Source organism: Chrysemys picta, chromosome 2 (genome assembly GCF_011386835.1).
Source record: "Chrysemys picta bellii isolate R12L10 chromosome 2, ASM1138683v2, whole genome shotgun sequence".
Lineage (NCBI taxonomy): Eukaryota > Metazoa > Chordata > Testudines > Emydidae > Chrysemys > Chrysemys picta.
The window spans coordinates 175,940,621-175,961,749 of record NC_088792.1 but is presented as its reverse complement, the minus strand read 5'-3'; the positions used below and the strand labels follow the sequence as shown (position 1 = coordinate 175,961,749).

Genomic DNA, 21,129 nt, shown 5'->3' with positions numbered 1-21,129 from the left:
ATGGTTTGGTCTTGTGGTATATTGTTCCCAGAAACTCAGAATAAAAATGCATCTTTGTATTGGTTTAGGTTAATTTAAAAATACATATATATAAAAATGGAATGGTTTTGTTTTAAAAGTGTGGCAGCTATATGGCATCTATAGGATTCTGCATTATGAGAATAAAGAAATCCTGTCATAATACCTTGCAGCACGCTTTCTCCTGTCTGTCACCTCCTCTAAGGATTGCACTTGGATTATTATTTAATTGTTGATATTGATGCCTATCACAATTCTCTACTCACCATGGGGCCCCTCCTCATGGCAGCCTCTGGGGAAGCAGCCCTCTCATCTGGTCTGGTTCCCCCTTCTGTAGTTGACTCACCCCATAGCCTCTCCCTTTGCAATTTGGGGTGCTCTCTCTCTCTCTCTTTGTGACTCAACCTTCTAGTTCACTATATAGTTCCCCCTTCCAGGGTATCAAAATCCCTCTGGATCAGATATCCAGATGGTGTTGCTTACAATCCTGTGCTGCTACCCAGTGGCTGGTAGGGGAACCCAGGCCTGCCCACTACTCCAGATTCCAGCCCATGAACCCTAGAATCAGCAGCCAAGGTCTGCACGAATCTCTAACCGTACTGCTCTTTCCCTGGGCTGCTTAATACTCCACTTCCTACAGGCTTTCTTCTTCATGCTTCTAGCTAAACCCTTCCCTCAGGGCCAGAGTGTGATTGCCAGCTTCCACACTGCAGCCCGCTTTCTGCTGCAAACTTCCAGGCTTTATACCTTAGCCAGCTTCTCCCTCAGCTGGGCTTTATCTGCCATTAGTCAAGCTGGGCCCTCCACCAGGTGTGGCCTGTAAGGTTAATTGGCCCTATCTACACTACTTTAACCCCTCCAGGGCTTGTGTGGGGTGAACACCCCATCACAATGGCATACAAGACTTGGTCCCTTTCCCTAGTGACCAAAGTCTTTCCAATCCTTCTGCAAGGGTTGGGACCCCCTTGGACACTCATCTGTTTTCTGACCAACATCCAGTTGATAATCAGCTTGCCTTAAGACATTTCTTCTTCACCCTTGGAGGGTTTCAGCAAAATAATGGATTAAGATGATAAAATGGATAAAGAATTTTTTGAATGTGTCAAAAAATAGTGGATGAAAACCAATAGTCTGTAATTCGGATTTTCAAAAAGTCTTTTAACAAAATCACTCACAAGGACGAAGGATATTTAGCAACAATGCTGTGAGAAGAAAAATGCTGTTATGGATTAGAAACTAGCTAAGAGAGAGAGAGTAGGAATAAACAGTCAATTTAAATTCGTACAAGCAGTAACAGTCTTTTTATTCTCTGTTTGTACCTGTTGTACCTGGTTCATGACTGGGGCTGCTAGGCAAATAATAAATATAAAACTGTAAAATATTAAAAATAACATTCAATATATTTATTAATGATCTGGAAAAGCTGAACAGTAAGGAGGCAAAATTTGAAAATGACACACATTAGTTTAGTGAAAACTAGCGAAGGAACTTTGTAAACGTGGGTGTTATTAGTCAAAAAAATTCAGATACAAGTGTGTTTTTTTTTTTTTTGAGTTGACAGCATGTCTAACTGTTGCAGGCTCAATACATCTCTCTGAATGTAATGGGTGTCAATGGATTTTTCAGTTTAACAGCAACTTTTTCTTAACTTTTAAAACAGCAAAACACTCAGAAGTCATAAATAAACAAAAATAAGGGAGAAAACAAAATATTATCTAAACTTCTGCTAGTGTTTTTCATCCTTGAAATGCTTTACAAATATCACTATTTCATCTCTTTGTGAGGTGGATAAAGTATTGTCATCTCAGTTTACACATGGGGAAATGAAGGCAAAAAGTAAGGATTCAGGTGGGGTGTTAAGTCACAGCTTGCCGTAGAAGGTGCATTGACCCAGTGGAAGCTCCAAAAGGCATTGTGCCTCATACAGGTACCACAGGAGAGCACATATATGCCCCCCATCCTTGTGCAAAGCCATTTCTACTAGCCAGCATGAAGGGAATGAATAGCCATGTTGTAGTCTCCTTTGGCTGCCTTAAACACCACTAGATTTTGTGAGGTCTTTGTACTTAGGAGGACACAAGGACTGCCACTGTGTCTACAAGGAGGGGAGGTTGGGCTCTCTGTGCCTTCTCCCTGCTTGTGCATCTGCCCAGGGTCCAGGCACAACTGAGCCATAAGTGACTTTCTGAAGGCCAATGTCAGAACTGGGATTAGGACACCAGACTTCCTGGTTTCCACTCCTCTACTCCGACGAAAAGACCACTTCCCTTTTGAAACATAAAAATAACAGGTATACAGAGAGCATTGTTCTTATGCTCAACTCTGAGAAGTCAAGAGGAATGATTCAACACCTTGTCAAGACACAGATATGTGTAGTATCATAAAGATTAACAACTTGGGGACCCAACAGCTTTGCCTCCAAAATAGTACCCTTCCAGTGCTGAACCACAAACCATGAGTCTTCTCTGAAGCTCTCTCTAAAGCTAATGCCCCAACTTGACTACTCTGAGATGTAGCCAAACTCAAACTGAGCTTCTACCAGCTCCCAGCCATCCAATTTCAGAACCTGCCCTCAAAATCACACAGACCTCCTACCAATTTAATCCCTTCTTTGGGACTTTGTGCAACAAAAAGAGAGTGCTTTTTCACAAGCAGATTTCACTTAATAAATTTTTCAGACACACATTTGTTGTTGTCATTGTCCTTGGATAACTCAAAGTTTTATTCAGGGGAAAATTCCAACCTGGGGGTTGGGACTCCATTTAAGTCAGTGGAATTGCACCCTCTTACAGGAGGTCTGGATTTGGCCTGTAGTTCTGAGAAAGGATTAGTGTCTTTTCCATGCTTTTATGTTTTTTGAAATAACCGTAGGGATGTTTATTGAAATAGTAGACTGAGCAAGTTTAGTATTCTTGATTCCTCAACTTCAGATAGACACACCAGTGCGAATTACTCCATTTTAGCAGGCGAGGATGTTTTGCAAAAAAACACACATGCGTTCGTTCATGTGTGGGCGCATGGGAGAGGGAGGGAAAAGTTGTCTAGAAGCATTGTACAGCAACTTTATATGATCTTTAAGTTGGAGTGAGAACTGTTCAAGGCCAGTCTTTTCCTGCAACAATAACCCTCCTTATCTTTCCATTAGTATTTATTAATTAAAAATAACAAGCCTTACATTTATGTAGCACCTTTCATCATGAGAAATCTCAAATCACTTTAAAAAAAACTTATATATGCTAAAGAATTACATCACTCACCACCAATGAGGTGAAATATATCATCAGTTTAATTGGACAGAACAACACTACAGAATAATTAAGGGTTCATTGCCTTGATTGCTGCTCATTATCCAAGAGTTGCAGCAATTGTCTTTTTTCTTTCCTGTGATATATCAGCTGTGAAACTAGACCAGGGGTCGCCAACCTTTCAGAAGTGGTGTGCCGCGTCTTCATTTATTCACTCTAATTTAAGGTTTCGCGTGCTGGTAATACATTTTAACGTTTTTAGAAGGTCTCTTTCTATGTCTATATTATATAACTAAACTATTGTATGTAAAGTAAACAAGGTTTTCAAAATGTTTAAGAAGCGTCATTTAAAATTAAATTAAAATGCTGATCTTATGCCACCAGCCTGCTCAGCTCGCTGCCAGCCTGGGGTTCTGTTCACCTAGGCCAGCAGCGGGCTGAGCAGATCCTGCGGCCGGGACCCCAGACCTGTGGGGGGGGTGTTTCAGGGGTCAGGGCAGAGGGTTGGGGTGTGTGTGTGTGGGGGGGGTTCAAAGGTCAGGGCTGGGGGTGTGGGGGGGTTCAGGATAGAAGGCTGAGGGTGGGGGGTTCAAAGGTCAGGGCTGGGGGTCTGTGGGGGTTCAGGACAGAAGGCTGGGGGTGGGGGGTTCAAAGGTCAGGGCTGGGGGTGTGTGGGGGTTCAGGGCAGAAGGCTGGGTGTGTGTTGGGGTGGAGGGGTGCAGGGCAGAGGGCTGGGGTGCTCAGCTCGTGGGGGTGCTCCCAGCCCCCTGCCCTGAGCGGCTCAGGGCAGAGGGCTGGGGTGCTCAGCTCGTGGGGGTGCTCCCAGCCCCCTGCCCTGAGCGGCTCAGGGCAGGGGGCTGGAAGGGATATGCCCTGTTCCATCCCCTTCCCCCAGGCTCCGTCCCTACCTCTCTGCCTCCTCTATGGGGCTGTGTGCATGCTGCCGCTCTTCCCCCTCCCCCTCGCTAGGGCCATCAGCTGATTGGTGGAGGGGAGGAGGGGCAGGAAAGCACCACGCTGTGGGAGGGGGGAAGCTTGGCTGCTGCAGAACCAAGCTTCTGCCTCCTGCCCCCGCAGGGGAGAGCAGTGGGCGGGGGGGCTGAGTGGGGTTGGGGCCGGGGACCGCGGCAGGGAGCTGTGTGCCACTCAGAATCGGCTCGCCGTAGGTTGCCGACCCCTGAACTAGAGCCATTAGTTATTCTTTAGACAGTTTACTTACATTAAACCACAGGTAATTTTTCCTTTGTGTTCATTAACATCCATAAAATCATGTGGTACCATCTGCATTATTGTATGAACTTTATGGTATGTAACAGTAGGTCTCATCTTTTTCCATACCAGGACTGAACACCCTGTTGAGGGTCACAACCCCCAGCTTGAGAACCCCCTAGTATACAGGTTCCTTTTGAAAAAAATGAATTTGTTGATTGATTCAATAAAACATATAACAGTCTTACACGTCTGTTACTCAGTTTTCAATAAACATTTATAGACTCATAAATTTTAAGGTCAGAAGGGACCATTGTGATCATCTCCTGCACATTGCAGGCAACAGAACCTCAAACACCCACTCCTGTAATAGACCCCTAATCTCTGGCTGAGTTACTGAAGTTCTCAAATCATGGTTTAAAGACTTCAGGTAACAGAGAATTCACCATTTACACTGGCTTAAACCTGCGAGTGACCCGTGACCCATGCTGTAGAGGAAGGCGAAAAAACCCCAGGGTCTCTGCCAATCCGACCTGGGGAAAAATTCCTTCCCCACCCCAAATATGGGGATCAGTTAGACCCTGAGTGTGTGAGCAAAACCACCAGGCAGATATCTGGGAAAGAATTCTCTATAGTAACTCAGAGCCCACCCCATCTAGCAGGGCCGCCCAGAGGATTCAGGGGGCCTGGGGTCTTTGGCAGCAGGGGGCCCCCTGAATCCACTTCGGAAGGACCCCCCGCCGTGGGTCTTCAGGGAACTTTGGCGGCAGGTCCGGGAGCGGAAGGACCCCCTGCCTCCGAAGACCCGGAGAGGAAGAAGCTCTGGGGGCCCGGGCCCTGCGAGAGTTTTCCGGGGCCCCCAGAGTGAGTGAAGGACCCCACTCCAGGGGCCCTGAAAAACTCTCATGGAGGCCCCTGCGGGGCCTGGGGCAAATTGCCCCACTTGCCGCCCGCCCCCCCCCCCACCCCTCCGGGCGGCCCTGCCATCTAGTGTCCCATCTCCAGCAGTTGAGGATTTTTGCTACAGCTATTTTTCCTATATGTGCTCCTTTTGTCTTTGTTGTGTAATGCCTTACATCAAGTTTTCATTTTCTGATGAGTCCTACTCTTAGTGTTTAATTATAGAATGTGAGGCCTGCTATATGTATTTTTTCTGTTCCATTTTATTTTTATTGTGATTTACATGTACAAATAAATCCCTGCTCCAACCCTAGTTCCAAGTCCATTTTGCAGTTTGCCCTCATCACAGATCAGTTCTAAACTTGTAAGCATATGCAGTATATGCTGTAGTACAGTATTGCTATTAAAGATGGATATGACCCTGGATCTATTCATCCCTTAACTGTGTATAAGTTTTGGAGCTGGAGCTGAATTTTGTGGATCAGACCCTAATTCTGGTACTCTGTGGTAGCGCTTGTTGAATTAGAGTACATGACATGGTCCTAAGTCACCTACTATAATCAGATGGTGATTGTATGATGGCTTGGGAGAGTGACTCACTATGATATAGCTAACAACCCTACTATCCAGGAACTATACTTCCGTATCCTGGTTTCTGTATCAACAAACGTAGGTGGAGCCGAGACCCAAACCAGCTGTCACTGTGACAACAGATATTTTATCTAAGGGGGGAAAAAGGCAATTAAATAACTAAGTCCTTGAAGCAAGATTGAAACTTTTAGTTTGTTGAATTATCCTCTGAGAATCCTCCATTCCAGTCTACTTTGTAACTGGATTTATCTGTGATATTTGATAGATTCCTTTTAAAGTTTATGATATGCCTTGAATGACATTCTTCTAATATTGCTTAGCATTGCCATGAACATATTTTCATATCATTTTATGATAATGCATACAACTGGATCTTATATGGTGGGCAGTTTACAAAGTTTATTTTTAACATTCATACTCTTTTTAGTATATTAAAAAAGTTTTGCACAAGCAATGTAATACATAATAGGCAAGACATTTAGCTGATTTTCTCCTGCTCATTAGGCAGGTTCCAATGGAGTTTGTGGTGGGTGTGGCCTTACCATAGCCTACTGCATGGTTTTTTGTTTTTTTTTATGGTGAAGCAGACTTGAAGCTTAGCGACCACCAACTATAATTCTTCAATATTTAGAGATTTATATTCTCTCTCTACGCTGTGTCTTTCAGGTAATGTAACAACACATTTTTAATAATACCCCATTTCCCCAATGTTTTTACTAAATAACATAATGTAGTTTTTGTTAACTTAGGATGTTTGAGTTCTTCAAAAAGCTTTTTCCCTTCTTTGTCAAAGCCCTTTTATACCCATACAAGGTACCAATTGTTTCTTCCATCTGGAAGAATGCACATAGTCCATCTTTGTGTCTGTTTATTCAAAAAAGATTTTTGGTTTAAACCACAATGGTTAGCAAGTACTCTAAACAAAAGCACTTCATTAGTCCTATGCAGGCCCTGACGTATGTCATTATCCTCAATTCTAGGGCACAATTCAAAAAATCTTCTGCCACTTTTTTTCATTAATCCAGTGTTTTTTGCCATTCCTCTGTTACATTTTTCTATACTAGGCTTTTGAATTCCTTCTACATACGGAGACACACTTTTTTATTGCCATAAGACCTGACATTGAATCCAAAAACATCACCACCACTGCTGGACATACATCCAATTTAATTCTAGCATTATTGCTGCTAATTTGGCTGCCATGACAGTCATTTAATTGGATATTCTTTAGATGTCTTAATTCTCAATTTTGGCATAAAATATATGGTCCCCACTCTTCCTGTTTTTTCTTGTTTGGATCCATTTTTATATATTTGACAAAACAGGCTCCACTTTTCATCTATATACTAGTACACTTCTTTATTTTAAACCTACTGTCTTTTTTTTGTCCTTAAGTTTATAAAATAAATCTACATCCATGTTTGGACATGTGACTTTCTATCCATAAGTAATTTTCCCATGACCAAAAGTTTTGACTTCATTCAGCTTTTCCTTGTCTTTCAACTCCTGCATCCACCTTTAGCAGTGTGTAGAGTTCTAACATTGTGTGCTATGGTTTGCCTATTGAATTCCCAACCATCCTCGTATTTTTGTTTGGTACTTTAACCATTGCAGTTCCCATTAACTTTGGCCCAGAAAGTTAGGCCCAGTATCCAGAGATAGATTAGGGGTTTGTCGGGCCCTGGGCCAGAGCAAGTGGGGACCTCTCCCCACCCCTTTCGTCTGCAGTTCCATCACCATCCTCCGCCTGGCACTCCAGAAAAATGGGCACCCCTATGCCCCAACCCCACTCCCTGGTAGGAGTGCCAGGCAGGCGGAGCAGGTTGGAGCACAGGGGCACTCCAATTGTCCAGGTATGTGTAGCCACATATAGCTGTTGTAATAAATGCACTGCATGCAATTCATAATGCCTGGGCTTGTATTAAATCTAATGTTTTACGTTCTAATTTTGATACTGGTCTGATTAAGGCTCTGTATACCATTAGCAGTGTTTTCTTATCTGCCTCCCAGTTAATCTCAGGAAGATTTAAGCAGGTTAATCCTCCTGTACATTTATCTTTAACATCGTTTATATGATCTTTCCAAAGTAATTTAGTGTCAAATATTACCCCTAAGAATTTAAACCTTGTAACTATATCTGTTTGTTCTCCATATAGATACAGTTTATATTTCTTTACAAAAAAGAAAGTTACACAGGAAGATCAATCGATTTATCAACAAAGAACTTGAAACCCCATGCATGTCCCCAGTCAGAGGTCTCTTGTAATGCTTTGCTGATTCTTTTTCTGCAACCTCAGCATTCCTGCTCCTAATCCACAGAGCAAAATCATCTACAAATAGAGTGACACCTGCCCTGCCACTTTTTTGTTTTGGGAGATCATTTATCATAATAAATAAGGTCAGGATGATGATACTTCCCTGTGGTGGACCATTTTTAACATTATATATATGTAACATAATTTTTGCAACTCTCATCTGCTTGGTCCTTTTACTCAAAAATTCTCTAATCCATCCATACATTCTTCCCCTTATCCCTAGTGCACCTATTTTAAACAACAATCCTTTCCTCCATAGGGTGTCATACACCTTTTCGTAGGTAGAAAGACGGCTAACTTGAACCTTTATGCCTCATCATACAAAAAATGTATTTCAGTTTCTAACTTAATGTGATAAGAGGTGCATCTTCCTCTTTTAAAACCACTCTACACCTTCTCTATACTACCATTGTTTTCCAGATAGGCAACCAATCTGTCATTCACCATTCTCTCCATACTTTTAACCAGACCAGACATAAGAGCAATTGGTCTATAGTTTCCTGGTTTTCATATTGGAATTACTAATGCATGTTTCCACCCTACCAGTATCACTCTTTTTCCCCATATAGTGTTATAATTCCAAGAGAACCCTCCAACTGCTTCTAGAGAGATATTTAAACATAGTTACATATATTATCTTTACCTGGCGATGTATTCTTGCTGATATCAATCGCTTTCTAAAATTACCTCAGACAAAATCACTCATTCGGTGTAGTAACTTTGTGTTTACCCCCAGCTACATGATAGATCATGACTTTCTTCAGTGAATTGTCTTTTAATCTGGTGGAAAACTTCAATATGATGTTCATCATTATTCACCCCACAGAAATTTTCTGCTAAATTTCTGCTTTCTCATTATCAGAATTTCTAACTCTATTGTCAGTTCCAATAAGACTTGGGATGAGACTACTCTTAGTCAGAATTCCATTTATTCTTCTAATTTGCCTGTATATTTCTGATTTCCTGTTACCTGGGGGTAAGTGACTGGTCCCTTGTGACTGGGAATATCCTGAATATTGTTGTGATATTTGATGTAAGGGACCATCTACCACAAAGGCAAGTTTGCCTGGGTGGTAAGATAGACTGGAGTACCCAAGGGGACTGTCTGTGAGTCCATGGTTAGGCTGCTATAGTGCTTGAGGAGTTCACACTTGATACTTGGTTGGAGAAATCTAAGTATAGAACTCGCAACCAGTCAGGGGGTTTTGATAGTCCGCCCTGAAGTTGGCACTCACGGTTGTGAGCCACTCCAGACAGCGTGACAAGCTCCTAATTAGCTTTCTTAAAATCCCAGGTAGGTAATTTTCCATAACCTTCAATCTTACTTTGTCCTTGAAAAATAATAAGTGTAGGGAAATGATCACTCCTCATTCCTCCTTCTTCTATATTTCCCAGGGGCATTTACTTGCAATATCTGCTGTAATAATTCCCAGATCTAACCAGGAAAAACTACCATCTGCTGTACTACACTAGTGGGAGTGCCATTGTCTAAAACTACTAGATTTGTTTTCATCAATTAAGTTTTCTAAGCATGTACCATTTTTATTTGTTGTCTTACTTCCCCACAATTTATGATGACTGTTTAGGTCACTGCATATGATATATGGTCTTTTATAATTCTTCGCTATTTCTCTTCACTCCAAGCTTCCTAATTTCCCACACGGGTTATAGATATTATAAATCCTTAAAGATATATATTTCTCTTCTGCATTGGGATCTCAACAGCATCATATTATACGCTTACTTCTTTCTTCTCTGCTGCTACGTAGTTTAATCCTTCCCTTACGGCAATATAAAACCATCTTCCTAGTTTTCGGTCTTGCCTGAAGGCAATATATCCTGGAATTTTAAAAGCAAGCTTTTTAACCAACCATGTTTCCTGAATACATATGATATCTGGTTTAGTTTTCATTTCCAGGATATTTTCTTTTAGTTCTTGACGATATACTATCCAGCTGTGCACATTCCAACAAAAGATTGTGTTCCCCATACTAGTCATATTTCACCATTAGCCTCATTCAAAATTGCATGAATACAGTCCATTGATAAATTGCTAACATACAAGTATTTTTCTGCTGTCCTTGCTTTAATTTTCATTTTTTCTGATTTTTCTTATTTTTGATGTACAGTTTATCACATCTATCATAAATACACAAAACCTTTCTATTGTATTATAGCCCATTCCTTACACAGTGTTTATCATATTCTTTATAAAATGAATCTGTGTCTGCAGTTCCCCTTTTACTGTGCTGTTTGTGTCTTCCTTCTCCACCTGATGCTTTGAGAGTCTCCTTATAGCTTCCACATAAGATATGTTGTTTTTGTCTTTTTGTATCTCTTTAGTTTGTCTTGCAGCAATACTCCCTCTATATGCTAGATTGTGATTACCACTGCAGTTACTACATATGACCTATGTCAGTTCTATACAATTTTCATAGGAATGCTCTCCCCTATATTCACTGCATCTTGTTTCCCCTTTGCAAACAGTTGCTACATGCCCATGTCATTGGCACTTAGAGGGAGGGAGGATATATGGCTTGGTTCTCAATATCTGAAACCCTAGTGCTACTTTCTCATCAGGCAGGTCTACACTTAATATGCTGCATTGGCGCAGCTGCACCAGTGGGAGTGTCTCCCATTGGCATAGTTAATCCACCTCCCTGAGAGGCAGTAGCTATATTGATGGGAGAAGCCCTCCTGCAATGTAATTCTACCTACACGGAAGGTTAGGGTGGTATAACTACATCGCTAAGGGTGTAGATTTTTCACACCCTTGAACAACATAGTTATACTGATATAAGTCCATAGTGTAGACCTGGCCTCAAGTAGAGTCCCTCTCTTAAATGTAATCAGCACTGCTGCTGATGGCTTGCTTTCTGCTCATTTACTAATTAATCATTTATTTACTACTATGTAACCCTTCTGCCAGGTGGATCCAGCAGCAACCAGGGCCGGGTTCAATATCTAGGGGTTCCTTTCCATCGATACAACACAGAACCGGTTCAAGCCCCCACCCAGTAATCTGGAAAAATTACACACCAACCCTGGGCGCCTCTGAGAGGCAATACTTCCCCACTCAAGCACAGAGTCCGAGTGTAGAAAAGCAACTTTTAATAAAAGAAGGGAAGTAACTTGGAATTAATTTGGAAAAACACCACAAACAGGGTTCATAAACATAAACCATGAGTAAAAGACCCACCCCAAGTAGGTTGGGCAGTGCCCTTTTCCCCTCAGGTTCTCAAATCCAGCAACCCAAAAGTCCCTTTCACATGCCTTTCCCTTTTCTGCACCCCACTCACAGTTGCTCTCCTTGGTGAGTGCAGGCCCAGAGTTCAAGGGTGCATCTGCAGAGTTCACCTCCCACCCTGGGTGGAGGGCAAAGAGGAATCTTACTCACTCTGCTGGCTGCTCACCGGCCACCTGCTCACCGCTCTTGTCGCACTCCTCCATCAGCCACCCAGCTGGCTGCTTGTCGCGCCTTTCCGCCACTGCCCTGCTGGCCGCTCGCCACATCTCTCCACCGCCACCCTGCTGGCTGCTCATCATGCCTCTTCACTTTCGCCCCCCTGGTCACTCATTCACCAGCTGACTGTCAGTCACCTTCTGCCTCTCTGCTGTGACCACTGCACATCAGTCTCTCAGTGATTTTCAGCTCTTTTGCAGGCTGGGCAGAAACACTTCCCCCCCTCAAGTGATTTTAGCTCTTAGCAGGCAGGGCAGAAACACAGTCCTACCACAACTGGTTTCAGCTCTGATTGAGCAATTAAAATAACAAAAAATGACTCCTAATGAAGCCTATTTAGCTCTATTCTTTGAACAGTGGGGAAGAACAGTTTAAGCCAGTCTAAAGGGGGCGGGGGAGCAGGGTTGTGCAGCCTCCTGACCAGGACTTCTGTCCCCACCACTCTTACTTTCACAGGGCTTTGGCAGTCAAGCCCCTGGTTCAATGAGCTCCTCTTGACTCTTCTCCTCTTCCCCTTCCCCTCCCCCCCCCCCACCCCAATTTGGAACAGGTTAAGCCAGTGTTTCTCAAACTATTGTACTGGTGACCCCTTTCACATAGCAAGCCTCTGAGTGCGGACCCCCCCCCCCCATAAATTAAAAACACTTATTTATATATTTAACACCATTGTAAAATGTTGCAGGCAAAGCGGGGTTTGGGATGGAGGCTGACAGCTCGGGACCCACCATGTAATAACCTCGCGACCCCCTGAGGGGTCCGGACCCCCAGTTTGAGAACCCTGGGTTAAGCACAATCCTGCTTCCCTGCATTCCCACAATAATCACAACATTGATAACCGCATTTCACTACCCCTACATTCAGTACTAATGTGATTTGTGACCCAACACCAGCCAAGTTGATTACAGTGAGAAAAACACTGCTCCATCTGCTGAATATCTAAGTGAAGCAGGAGCAAACTGTATTTACATAATCACACCCAGAGTCTCCTCCTGCCCCAGCTAGCTGTGAGGGAAGCATTCATTCAGAACCTGATTACAACTAGTTTCAGAGTAGCAGACGAGTTAGTCTGTATCCGCAAAAAGAACAGGAGTACTTGTTGCACCTTAGAGACTAACAAATTTATTAGAGCATAAGCTTTCATGGATATATGCATCCGAAGAAGTGGGCTGTAGTCCACGAAAGCTTATGCTCTAATAAATTTGTTAGTCTCTAAGGTGCCACAAGTACTCCTGTTCTGATTACAACTACTTTACCTTCTACTGTGCTTTTGGTAATCTCATTATTGGTCAGTTCTAATGGCACTTCATATATTACTCCCTTCACTTCAAATACTTTAGTAGCTGGCAACTTATTTTAACTTTCCCTAACATTTTAATGTTTAGCAGTTTATCCGCTTGCTCTTTGTTCTTATATTCAACTGAAAGATCCCCATCTCGCAACCTCCTCCTGGCTCTTATTATATCGCCTGTGCTTTTTATATCCAGTCAGCTACTTTCAAAGGGTTAACATCACCTAATCTTATTTCTTTGGCTGGGGATCTTAAAGTTATAACATTTTGGTTTATTTCTTTCCTTAGGTTTGCTTTTTTGCTGATATCATCATCATCTGGTTCTGATTTTTCTCTTTTCTTTTTTTCCCTACTTTGTGTCCATTCTCCCTTTCTAACAGGCTCTTTTCAGTTTCCAGAGTGACCTCATTTGGGATCAGAAAACCATCTCCCTCAAAAAAACAAACAAACAAACAAACAAACAAAAAAAACCCCTATCCCTTTTTCAGCCCCAGTCCAACCCCGCTCCTTCAGTTCAGTATAGGCACATCCAGGGGAGCAAAAGCATGTGACCTCAGAGAGCCTTACAAAATACTATGGAGGACGTAGCAAGTTATAAGATTGTTTACGTGCTGAATGTCTATCTTAACCTTGCTAGTTGGAGCACTCAGTAAGTAAATAATATTTAGCATTTATAACTGCTTTTTTTCTTCAGAACCCTTTATAAATATTAACTAATCAGTCCTCTGGTGACATTCCTGTAAGCTAAGCAGTCTTATCCCTTTTTACACATGGGGAAACTGAGCCAGAGGGGCTGAAGTGCATTTCTACTCTGTAAAGTGACCTAGCAGAAATGGCATTGTCGGGTTATGTATTTATTGCATTTCAATAAGCTGGGATGACTAACTTTTCTCCAGCATTAACGTCAATTAAGTTATTCCAGATTTACACCAGCGTACTTTGAGAAAATAATTCTGCCTTATGTCCTTCCAGTTGGAGAATGGCTATTAATTCCTGGGGGGAAAAGATGACAGTTTCTGAATCCAGTTTGTTTATTGGAAAATCAGAAGAGTTTTCTTCAGGTGAACTCTCTCTCTTAGCACACCAGATACTGAAAAGATTAATTGCTACTAATTCTTATTGGAATTAGTTTCCCACAATATTGTAAAAAGTAAGGAGTCTATATTCACCGCACCAAATTCTGTTCTTTAGTTATTCCCAATTTACACCAGGGTAACTCAGCCCAGAATTTGGGGCAGAGTGTGCACCTTGTATTAATTCTACTTTCAGGATTAAATGACAGAATTTTATTTTTTGAAGAATGGTGCAGCTTAACCTGTCTCCTTTCCCTTCTGCTCCTACCTTTCATCATGTTCTGAGTTATGGGAGCTCCTTGAATCAGTGCACCATGAGTTTTATTTAACATGGACACACTGCATGGACATCGACAGAGCACTCATTAAAACTCCCTAAATTCTGTTCCAGCAGGTGTTGAGTACTGTATAAAGCATGAGACTAGTTTGTCAAAGACTTCTAACAACCTTAAATCAAGTAGATTGCCTCGGCAGCATGTATTGTCCTCTGATCATAGAACTACGAGTCCTTGTGTCACTCCTAAACTCACATGGCTTGCTGCTACTGAGAGACATGAGTGGCTTTTCTTTTTTCCCCAGAGATCAACACATTTTTCTGTCTTGTATTGACAAAGACATCCTGTACCTACTGGGAGCGATTAAGTTTTTATTAAATATCTGTAGGATGTTGTTGATTTAGTAGTACAATCTGTTTGCCATCTCAATCTCCATATGGTATTTTGCACACATAACAGGCAGGTTGTAATAACTCAGTATGTGTTTTCTTTGTTTGCTATGATTATCAAAAAGCCTTGGCACTCACTTGTGGTTGATTACGTGCTGTTTCTTTCAATCTCCTTTAACTCCCTATCTGAGACTGCCTCTGCAGCTACTGTGTCCCCTGGCAGGCCTCTTCTTTTCTGATGCCCTGTGCCTCAAATTGTTCCCAAAGGACTGTGCTGTGCCTTTTCTCTCCTTCTCCTACCTCTTCCAACTAAACTTACCTCAACCCCCTTCCCACTCATCTGCCTCTTTTGAACAACACTCCATTGAGTCTATCATCATCTCCTACTCCATTTAGCTGTTGTCTACCCTCTTCCCCTGACTCCTCCTCAACTTCCTTCCTCTTTAATCCTTACACCTTGTTCTCTCACTCTTCTTTATCCCACCATCCCACAGCTCTATCTTCGGTGACTTCAATTTCCATATTGATGTCTCTTTTGACCCATTGCCTCCTCACCTCCTTTCCTTTTGATTTTTAAACTTGAATCAGGTCTCTTCCTCACCAAAACAGCCACTTGCTTGATCTTGTCTTCCCTTAAACCCTGCACTTTCTCTGCTTTCTGTCTGCCCATCACCTCATCTCCTTCATCATCACCAACCTGCCTCCACCAAACCTTTCCATAACTTTTAATCCATCATTGTCCATGACATCTCTCACCTCCCTCTCTTCCACTGACTTTTTTGTTGAATCCCTCCATTCCTATCTCTCTTCCATCCATGACTTTTTTGTTCTGCCTTGTCTATATGAGAAAATTGCAGAGATTTAACTTAAACCTGTTTTTAAACCAGTACAGATCCTTGTGCGGACACTCTTTTTAATTCAGTTTAAGAGTGACTTATTTCAGGTTAGTTTACACTGTTTCCTAATCAATTTAAGCTCAGCTGAACTCAGTCACTCTTAAACCAAAATAAATGTGTCCCCAATAGGTGTTTGCACTGGTTTAACTAAATCAGTTTGAAATCAGACCTATAGTTAAATCAGTGCAACTTTCACATGTAGACAAGGTCTTCCTCTCTCCCACGCAAAGTTTTTTTCACCAAACTACCAACCTTGGTTCACCCTCAATATCTGATTCTTTTGCCCCTGCTCATGTGTTGCTGAGTGCCATCTCCTCAAACACTTCACTTTTCCCAGAAACCCTATCCTTCCATCTCCTGACCAACAGATCTGGGCAACAAATTGAATAATTTAAACGTAAGTTGGCTATCTCTAGAGTTGGTAGTCAATTGATTTATCATTTATTAAAGTCACAGGGGCATTATCTAGTCATGCCATAGTTTACAGTAGTTTTTATTGATATTGCTGATCTGATGGGCTGATTTTAGTAGTTTAAAGTACTTCAACTTTTTGTTGCCACATCTGGAATATGAATTTTCTTGATACAGTCAATTGAGCAAGGATAACCTTTTGCACACCATAGATATTTATTCTTAATTATTCTTAATTAATACTCTTAAGTCAATGTTGGAGAGTTGGTCCTATGGTTCAACTCCCCTAAGTATAATAAAGGGTTAAATTATGACAGTCTGTTACTCATTATACCACTTTGGTACAGCAAAGGGGCCTTAAAATGAATGTAAATATAATGTACACCAAATTTCAGACCCTTTCATGCCACCAGAGAGCAGAGTAAAGGGGCCTTAAAATAAATGGAAATCAAGCCCTGAGTCAATTGCCAACTTGAATCATGAAATGGGGAATCAGTGCCCAAAACCAGCACATGTAATGACAGCTCAATAAACAATATATGAGTGAGAGTGATTTGTGATGTCTATTTGGAGCATTTAAAATGTAGATAAATATAATTTTTTTTTTCAAAATGGAAGGCAAATAGCAACATCTCTGTAGCACAAAGTACTGCATTTACTTGTAAATGCTCGAAACAGGCTTCAGAGCGGTAACCAAGTGCTTTTTGCCATTGATTATCTTTAAAAGGAATCTTAAGAGCTCAAATCCAGGGTGTAGAATTTAAAGTGTACATTTGTGAAGTGTTTTTCAGTGAAGAACTTGTACAGTAAAAATAGAAACTTATTTGGGTTCGGTACCCTCTGAGTGGTGGTTTGTTTGGTTTGCCAATAGTGCAGTTTTTTCTTTAGTAACTGTATCAAGGAAGTGTCTAATTTGCAAGTACATATAGAACACTCAAGAAAGTAGATTTAATTTAATTCTGAGCTGTTCAAAATTTAGTAGTGTTGTGCTCTGAGTCTCCAATTGTTGATAGTCCTTTAATATAAACATCTTTTAAAGTTAGTGTCATTCTGTCCTGCAGGAAAACATGGGAGCCTGACTATCCAGGAAGTTGGTGAGAATTTTGCCATTACACCAAGGTACCTGTTTTTCTTTTTCCATATCTTTAGAGTAGTCTGCTAGGATAGGATGTTGTTTGGTCTCTTGAGGGAGAAAAGTTTCTTTCTCCATATTTACAGTGTGGTTCTCTGGGGTAGGATGTTGTCTGATCTCCCGAGAGAGCAAATTGTCTTTGCCATAAATCAGGCTGAAAGGAATAAAAAGAGATAAATATGCTGCTTCCGGGCTTTGGCAAGTGGGGCAGTGGCTTTGAGTTTCTATAAAAAGTAATCTTGTTCCAAACATATTGAATTACAGCTGTCCAGTTATAGAATTTCTAGTTGTTTTCTGTCTGTAAAGCCTCAACAACTTGTTTTTGGCCTCCATGCTATCGTACTAAGTGGATATAAATACTAGGTGGACTTTTGAGAAGTGCAACACTCGAGCAAGGACATTCACTTTTGTCAAGTAGGCTGGGCCTAACATAGATAATGGTGAGAGATGCATATTTTAAAGTATATAAAAGGGGTTACGGGTTTAGCATTGTTAGTGTAAATAGCTGAGGTATTTGAATCCCTCACAGAAACATCAACAAGGAAAATTGAAGTCTCACTGGTTTGTCTCTGATTTAGACTCTTAGACTTTAAGGTCAGAAGGGACCATTATGATCATCTAGTCTGACCTCCTGCACAACACAGGCCACAGAATCTCACCCACCCACTCCTGTAACATGGAAACTAAATGAGACTTCTAAGATTTCTTTAAGGAATTGAAGAGAGGCTTATGTTTCAATCAGATAAGGCAGATGCCATCCAGAAAAAGAGAAATTTTGCATTCTTTATCATGGATTGTTATGCCCTGACTCTCTGGAGAATCTCTGACAGCTATTGCTAGCGGTTCAACACCTAGAGAAAACAGAAGAAGTGACAAAGGGGCACTTTTGCTTTGTGCTGCTCCTTAAGTAGAAAAATCCCTGCTTGGTACCTGTTCAGATAAAGGAATACACATAGAGAATAATAGGAGGGAGGGATAGCTCAGTGGTTTCAGCATTGGCCTCCTAAACCCAGGGTTGTGAGTTCAATCCTTGAGGAGGCTATTTAGGGATCTGGGGCAAAAAAAAATTGGTCCTGCTAGTGAAGGCAGGGGACTGGACTGGACTTGATGACCTTTCAAGGTCCCTTCCAGTTCTATGAGATAGGTATAGCTCCATATATTATATTTTATGATTTATAACAGTTTATGGAAGTTATAAATTGATGTGCAAAATTAAAGTTCTCCAATACTACAGAAAAATAAGCCTAAAAAATCCTATCAAAAGTTTTCCCTGCATCTAATGCTAGAAGGATGCTGTTAATCATTTGTATTATGCGATGATGTTTAGTATTCACCAAATGTTATGATTTGTTGCTCTCCCTGGAGTAAAGCTACATTGGTCAGTATGATTTGAAAAATTTTAAATCAAAATGGGGGTCCTCAGGTTGCTAAAGTTTGAGAACCGCTGAGATAGAGAGTTAGTAAGGATAATAGCTGCAGTGAGGCTGGTCACCTGGTGAGAGCTGCAGAGGAGGTTGTTGCACTAACAGTGGGAAAATTGTGGGTCGGTAGGACAGAGGAATCAAGTTTTAGATGCATTAAGAATGCTGCCTTTTCCAAATCCAAATAACTAAGCATGTATCGAAAAGGTCAGTTATTTTCTTTTGTTGTTGAATCCAAGTACAAAGTAGATCATTCCTCTTAATTTCTATAAAACTAGAAATACTGCACTTGATATCATCAGTGTTAAGGGAAAAAAGTTCACTAATCATTAAGAATTTGAAAAACATCCAGTGATGATATGTGACACAGTGAGAGCATAAAATAAACGTTGAGTACTGACAACCACGTCCCTTAGAATTATTGTAAGCCATAATCTTGGTCCTCATTTACCAAAGAGTGATGGTGCTTCTGTTAAGAATTAAGAAGGGGGTGGAGGGAATCACTATTTTTAGTCTCCTAAATTGTAGTTGGCTTTGAAAGAGCAACGTTAGAGAGACTCATCTTTTTGGGTGGATATTCTAGCACATTGTTTATGAGCCACTAGAAGGATACAGGCTAGTGCAGAAAGAAAGTGCTGATTAAAAAATAATTAAAACCAGTTTTCTGCATGTGTAGTTGGACAGAAACTATGAGTGAGTAACTGTCTAAACAAGCACTATTTTCTGAACTTAATTCACCTTCTGGGTATCTCATGGGGTTTTTTTTTTAATATTATTCATATCTGCTGCCATACTTTCTTTCACTTCAGTTCTGTTTTATTTAGGATATTATTGAAAAATCACAGGGGGCACAATAATGTGCCAAGTATCAAAATGAACCAAAATTCAGTATTGGCAGATAAAAGCAGCTGCCGGTCACGTAAGAGGGTGTGTGTAGTGTAATGGAAGAGAATTCAACCATGGAAAAAATATTCTCCAGTGTTCCATCATTAAAACAGCTGTAAAGTTAATAGACAGGAAACTCTCTCTTTATGATCCTCGAAATCCTCAATCTATATTATGCTATTCTTTGTAACATCTAACTGTATAACTGAAAGACCCTGTTTATCAACTTTATAACACAGTACATTACAACTGAGAGTAAATTACCTGAAAGCAAATTCCGTATCATTAGATGTAATCATAAGAAGCTAAATAGTTGTGAAGACTCTGTAAGGAGGCTTTCAGCTCCAACAATCACATATTGCCAGGCAGCAGCCAATCAAGAGCAGCTGTTGAAACTGACTTCTGAAGAGGCTAATTGCTCATCGTAGAGGTCAAAGTTTCACAGAAGTGGTGGTCAGCAATTGATAGTGAAAATTGCAATCCTAATGAAAATAAACAAAAATAAGTGTACACGCACTGTGAGATTGTGCTTTTCTCACTGTTGTACCATCTTTTAGGCTGTCAAACTCATAATATTTTGTGGGTGGCAAAATGATGTCATTTAATTCAACAGCTTGTAGTAATTTCCACTCACAGCCCTTCATGAGAGGTACAAATTACTGAAGAAAGTGGGATATAAGCTTACAGATGGCAGTATCACTTTTCTTTTCCATTGAGATCACAATATCCTTCTTTCTAGCTGAATGACAATTGTGCTGTCACTAAAATTACATCATGCTATCTGCCCTCAGAGGACATGGTTTATGATTCAAGAGACAGCTGTCAAAATAAAATATACTCTACTATGGGCTTTGGAAATCTCTTAGGTACATACACTTGAGTTTGTTCTTTTTTTAGAAGGGTAGCTATGGATTATAGCAAAAGTGGAATGTGAATTGGAATCCTACATGTAAATGGCAAGTTGTAGAATAAATCCAAGATATAAATGTCACTGATTAATGTGACTAGTGTTCTTCTTCAAGTAGTTGTCCCTATGGGTACCCCCATTTTAGGTATGCGTGTGCCCATATGCTTTCCATGGGAGACTTTCCATAGCAGTGTCTGTGGGTCCAGGCTTGTGTCCTATATATTCTCATGCACCAAACCAAGGGCATATAGGGGAGGATGGACCTACTGCCGCCGCTCAAGCTCCTTCTCAACCTGCTACTACTTTGGAGATGATTTTCCCTCGTACTTCAGCCTTATTCAGCCTGAGCGTCCCAGCAACTTCCATGGCTCCAGTACCTGCAAGCAGAGACCAGGAGGCTGCTTCAGAGACTTTGAAACCCTGTAGGAAGAAAAGAACTAGATTCCCCCAATAGAGTTCCTAAGAGGCAGGAAATGTCACCCTAAAAGTCAGGGAGAAAGGAGACCTTGTATCCCTGTATGGGTGCTGCTGAGGCTCCTACTTCCTCCATTACTAAGATCCCATACCCACGAAGAAGACTTTCAGCACTTAATGCACTGAAAAGTCTCTCAGAAAACAGCCCCATTCAGCACCAACTCTGATACTCTTCTCACAGTCCTCCAAACACAGGAACTCCTAGAAGAAACCATCTTCGACCCTGAACCCGGCACT

At 41.3% G+C, this 21,129-nt stretch overlaps 1 protein-coding gene across 1 annotated transcript in view; it reads left to right on the top strand.

The window, feature by feature from the left end:
- The first annotated feature begins 17,139 nt into the window (after positions 1–17,139).
- Positions 17,140–21,129, top strand: part of TXNDC5 (thioredoxin domain containing 5) — a 57,129-nt gene continuing 53,139 nt past the window's right edge. The window contains exon 1 of the mRNA XM_065584951.1: positions 17,140–17,192. The gene's annotated coding sequence lies outside the window, so the exon portion shown is untranslated. The remainder of the gene's footprint in view (positions 17,193–21,129) is intronic.